The sequence below is a fragment of the Epinephelus moara genome, chromosome 14, assembly GCF_006386435.1.
Source record: "Epinephelus moara isolate mb chromosome 14, YSFRI_EMoa_1.0, whole genome shotgun sequence".
Classification (NCBI taxonomy): domain Eukaryota; kingdom Metazoa; phylum Chordata; class Actinopteri; order Perciformes; family Serranidae; genus Epinephelus; species Epinephelus moara.
In genome coordinates this window covers 23476347-23482346 of record NC_065519.1, presented here as the reverse complement: position 1 = coordinate 23482346, position 6000 = coordinate 23476347, and the positions used below count along the sequence as shown (strand labels likewise).

General features: G+C 41.8%; 1 protein-coding gene across 1 annotated transcript in view; it reads left to right on the top strand.

Annotated features, from left to right (window-relative positions):
* Positions 1-304: 304 nt before the first annotated feature.
* Positions 305-6000, top strand: part of chrm5a (cholinergic receptor, muscarinic 5a) — a 31426-nt gene continuing 25730 nt past the window's right edge. The window contains exon 1 of the mRNA XM_050061104.1: positions 305-317. The gene's annotated coding sequence lies outside the window, so the exon portion shown is untranslated. The remainder of the gene's footprint in view (positions 318-6000) is intronic.

Here is a 6000-nt window from a genome sequence, read left to right as displayed (position 1 = left end):
CAAGAAAAGCAAGCCAGTCTCACTTCACACTGCAACACTACAGTGTGATTGAATCTATTAGGTTTTTATTCTGTGGCCAAAACACAATGAGCATTTTATAATTGTTACAATTTCTCAACAAGAAGAACAAACCTTCAAAGTATGGGATACAGCCATGCATGTTACGGCGCCAATGGGCCTCGTATTTTTTTATATGGCACTCTTTCTTCTGTCTTCTCCCCCTTACTGTTGTGTTGTCTCCGCAGGTTTGCTGATGAATAATGATGTTCAGCTGTGGGGGAAAAGGCATCGCCTGGAGGTGGATGTGAGCCTTTAAAGTAAGCAGTCATAGTTGCCTGTGCCATTTGCCTCCGCTGCTCTATGCTTTGTAGAGTGGCTGTTCTTCAGTGTGCTTTTTTCGTCGACTAAATCCTCGTTTGAGCTTTGAAACCTTTTAGTTAAAGAACAAACGTGGAGCCTCGACTGAAACAAGGAAAGGGAAAATTAGGGGGAAAAACAAGAAGTTATGAGGTTCAAAGAGCAGAAGCAGTAGCTGAAATTATAAGAATGGCTTGAAAACATAGGAAGAGGAGCCAGCAGGCTTTTTCTGAAAGTACCTCTTTGGATCTCGCATAAAATATCAATTTAAATAATGTTTAAATCAGCGCTGAGTATGGCAACAACTCCGTGATCTAAGGAAATGCACATTCTTCTCCAGTGATCGATATGCATTTGCTTAGAGGGAAAAAAATGTTTCACTGTGAGGCTGCATCTTATTAAAATTATCTCACAGTCCATTTGAAACAATTGGAATTTCCTGAATGCTGTAATCTCAGCAAAGAGCAATCCTGGCTCAAATCCACTGCAGCGATTTAAAATAAAACTCTCTACAAAGATGCATTTCCTGAGGAAAGCATTTTATTTTAAATGGCTTCAAACGTCTGATGCACTCGGCCGTCGTGCATTATTGTTGTTATGGGGTGTTTGCTGTGAGGTACAAGGCTAATGGAGGCGATACAAATGTAAAGCAACTACCAAATGTCTATATGCAAGCGTTATGACCTGATTACCTATCTTGCATCCCAAAAAATGTTGATCCCTTGCCACCACTGCATAAAGACACTATTCATTATCACTGATTGAAATGATGAATGAATCACGTTACTTCTCGCAGTCACTTCACTGTCAGCTGACTCTTTGATTACCAATCACATTTAAACACTTCCCAATCACATTAAATCAACATAATGAGATCCGTCTTTGATTTGTCGTTGTGTTTCTGCTGCTTGTTGCTCCACTCTGTCACTAACTGTGTCATTTATGGCTCCCTGTACCACCCCGGCCTCCATCTTACCATACCTGGTGAGGGCATTTCTCATTTTATGCTTCATGTGGATGCTATAGCTCACTTATATGGGTCTGCTGGGCTCTGTTCTGTATAGCCCTTTTTGGGGGTGCTGACATCTCAGTGTATTGTGTGCTCTCAGTGTATAAGAGGAAAAAGCAATTTCACCAAATGTGTCCAACCATTTGTTGCAGTAAGTGTTTTATATGCTTTCCACTTTCACGCCTGTAACTGCATAAAGACATTTTTATAATGTTGTCTTTGTCAGCTGGTGTTTTAAAGGGATATATTTTAACTTTAAAGTGTGTAATGTATACATTTTAGAGTAAACTGCTTTCTTGCTGAGAGTTAGATGAGTAAATTTGTACCACTCTCATATCTTTGCACTAAATAAGAAGCAACCCAGTGGCCCGAATAAATGTGGGCATCGTACATTTCTGGAAACCACTGATATTTCACATTTTTACGTCTCATATGAAGCAGTTAAGTTGGAACCTTTCTCAACTTAACCTGTCAATTTTCATTTTTATGTCAGATTCAGGCTACATAAACCACATGGTTCGCGTAAGGAAAACATCATGTTTTGGTTTAAACACCTGGTTTGGTCGCTACAAATACAGCTGTTCAGAAAACACCCACTACTGTTGGTCTCGAACAATGGATAGCTCCTGTCTGCTGCTTGGGGTCCATGTCATTGGTCCGACAGCCCATTGGTCCGACGGTCCGCGGTGCTGAACGGCTCCCGGCGGGCGTATTTCTACCTTGATGGTGCGCCACGACCGGCTCTGGGTCAGCTGGGAAAGGCTTGAGGCAAAGCAGGCTCACAGCTTATGTGTTTCTCACTTTCTTTTTCATTTTAACCCACACCATGATCTTTTCCTAACCCTAACCAAGTGGTTTTTGTGCCTAAACCTAACCAGACCTTAACCACAGGGCATCATGATGATTTCGGAATGGACTTCGGAACAATGGGTTTAATATGGTCGGACCAATGGGATGTCGGACCAATGGGCAGTTCCCGCTGCTTGGCAGTCATCTCAAGTATCACACCATCTACTGTCCCCTCCTTCTCCTGATGAAACTCAGCTCATACACATAATAATCTAATCTAACCTATGTCATGTATGAAACGTACAAATGTAACATATCTGTTGTTTGTAGAAACGTACAATGCCAACATTTTACATGGGTGCCTGGGCTGTTAGAGGCTGGTTAGCTTAGCTTAGCTTAGCTTAGCGGACAGAATTAAAGCAGCTCCATAACTTAGCCTATTGGTTCTACACTTCAGCTTTTGTGCAGATGAAACAAACACGATTAAGTGTGTTTAATAATGAGCTTTGTAGGTGCTGGAAGTTGAGCCAGGCTACCTGTTTCCAGTATGTATGCTAAGCTAAGCTAACAGGCTGATGGCATTTCTGGTTTCCTTTTTGACAAACACATCAGAATGATGTTGATCTCCTCATCTAACTCTTGGTAAAAAAAACAAAAAAAACAAAGTGTATTTCACAAAATGTCATGTATAATTGTTAAGTCGATGTCACCACATCCTCACTCTGACCTCATCACATATTAATGTTTGGTCATGGACTTTCCACGTCAAGATATGACATGCACGGTACCCTGGGTGCGTTGGTTGTTAAAGTTCTAAGACGCCGTGTCAACTCCAGCCTGTTACATGTGTTGTGTGTTTTCAAAATACACTCCTATTTTCACAGGAATTGTACAGTTTGCATACAGTGTCTTTAAAAATAAATGCACAAAGACGGTACAACACCACAAATTGCCTTTTTTTCCAATCAACAACACACACACATGGTTTAGTTCAGGCAACAAAAGCACATGGTTGGGTTTAGGAAAAAAGAACTGGGTTTTGCTTTACAATCAAACAGGAAGCTAACACCAGTCTCCTGGGTAAAGCTCGGTGGTTGTTGGACCCATTCACTACCACTCCCACTCACCCCACTCAGACTTTTCACCCTCTTAACTTTCGTAGTTGTCCCGCTCGTTTCCCCTTGACACTGCCAGGTAACGTTAAACAATGAAGGCAACTGACTGCGTATCATGCCGACATGACAGGGTGGCTTTTTTTGTCGGTGTCTGACCCTGGAATCACTGCTGGAGCGCTGGTTTTCGACGAGTTCGGAGTGAAACTGTGTTTTATACGCTACAAGACATATCATTAGCGAAATAAGCAGTCAACGTTATGGCTGAGCATTTTCACCTTGAAACTGTAGTGTACCAATGACAGTCTGAAATCCATGGATTTTGACATGCCATCCCATAATGCTACGGCAAAATGAGGGGTATCAGAGGAGACGTGTATTTTATATGTTCAGTTTTGCTTTTACCTGGCTGGCTATCAAGAACAAGGTTTATCCAACATTAACGAGACATTATCAGCTGTTTGATAACGTAGTCAAGCCGAAGACTCTTTTTTACCTTTTACAGGCAACAGTTTGTATCTTTGATGAGCAGAGTTAATGACAAGTGGCTGAGGGCTGAACAAGTTTGCATATTCATAGATCTGCGCACACTAAATGTGGCAGAGGTTAAATCGAAGCTATTATAGGCATGGAGGAATTTTTTTTCATGGACAAAACTAAATTTTTGTTTAAATTTAATATGATTGTACCATGTTTAAGTCCATGTTTAAGTTTGCATTATCTGAATAAACCAAGTCGCCACTCACTCACTTGTTGAACTCTTCAACTGCATTCATTTTTTCTTGTTTGTGTGTGTGTGACATTGAGTGATGTGCAGCACTGTACCAGTGTTTTTATAAGGAGGACAGTTTCAATGTTCCAGTGGGTGGTGGGTGGACTCAGATGAGGGGGACAAGTGTATAAATCGTGGAAACTAAATATATAGAGCGGATAATTGCTCATTCATATTAGAGAACAGTGCGAGACATTTAGGAGCGTTCAAAACTCTGAGCAAATGTGGGCAGAAAACACAAAGTGGGTTGCTTGACCTATGCAACTATCCCCCACTGTATCCCTGGTTATGGCATTTATTAACTCCAAACTATATGGCACGTCACGCCTCATTATCTTTTGACTTTTAAACTTATTATTCAGGTGTCAGTGAGGCATCTGTTTATCATGCACTTCCCTTCTGCCCTTCATCTGACTCATCACGGCGCAGCAGTCCATCAGCGCTGGTGAACAGGTAAGAGACGGCATCTCTTTTGTGTCTGATCTGCTCTGACGAAATGAGAATCATCACAGTTAATGGAGCGACACCACTCACCTGTGAAGCCAAATTATCTCCCTTTATCTTTGACTCTCACACAAACAGAACACCGGGTCACACAAAACCATCACAGGTGTACCTCACAGCTCATGTATAAGTCGGTTCTATGGGCAGTTCTTCTTGTGAATGCCTGTATAGAAGCTTCAGGGCGATTTAAAGTCTCATACTGAACTAGGCCTGTGGGTCATCAGGCGCTCTCATTGTTGGAGGCAGAAAACTCAGTGTCACTTGTTCAAACCCACATTCTAAACTGGGTCATGCTGTTTTTGGTAGCAGGATCCGCAGTAATAGTGTCATTCGGGCCCCCCTGCACAATTTCGAGGGTGAATGTTCAAATTAAAAAAGTTGTATCTATGAGAAAGCAGAGGCCGTTGTGTGAGAAGTTCTCTCTGTTCAACATCAGTTGAGCACATCTTTGATTCAGTAACAAGTCGCAACTGTAGAAGTGCTTTGATGTGATGTGTGTCCTCGTACTCCAGAGCTAGGATGTGGTCCGTCTTTGAAGCAATAATTTATTTAATTTCAACCAAAAACTGGTGGATCATTTGTTTTTGTTTGGAGTGCGTCTCCTTTTTTTGAAGTAGACATGAAATGTTCAGGAGGATAAAACGGACCTAAATAAGCTTAAATCTCCGAAACAGGAGCAAAAAGTCATGTTCGTAACTGGGCTGGAAGATACAGTATATGCTGTTGATGCAATAGTGAGCAGAGATGGTGTTCAGTCATATACACACTTTATTTTAAGCGAGTTGGTTCTCCTGCTTTCAGTCTTTATTCTCCAGGCTCAGCACTGTCTCCTAGAAGTTAAGTTTGCATGTTACTAAACTGCTGTCTTAACGTTCTTGTGGCAATGTAATCGCTGCCTGGATCGTGTTAGAGGTGTTTCTCTTAGGTTACGAAAACACTACATCCATGTACTGCGTAGGCTTGAGGTGGTAAGGGAGAATGCCGCTTGTACGAAGTGCAGGTTCTTGACACCAGAAATTTGGGTGTCTTTCAAGACTCCCATCTTAAGTTAAGGCAGCAAGAGCACTTTGGTTTTAGGGTTAGGAAAAGATCAGACTCAGGTCAGTACACGGGTGATCAGTAACACGGGCAAAAGCATCCAAAAAAACAGGCAAAAAGGGTGGTTAGAGGGCAAAAACACACTGACAAGAAACACTAGGAAAACCAGTGGAACTCTCAATGGCAAAGACAATCAGGCAACAAAGGAGAGAAAGATGAGGGCTTCAATACTCTAAGAAAAGGGAGACAATGAGACACAGGTGAAACACATTGAGACACAGGTGAAACACATTAGGGTGGGGCAAGGAATTACAAAGGAGGGAAACTTGACAGGACATGGGATCTGAAATGAGACAAGACAGTTACCAAAATAAAACAGGAAACACAGGAATTGCAAATAAACATGAACTCAGGGAGCT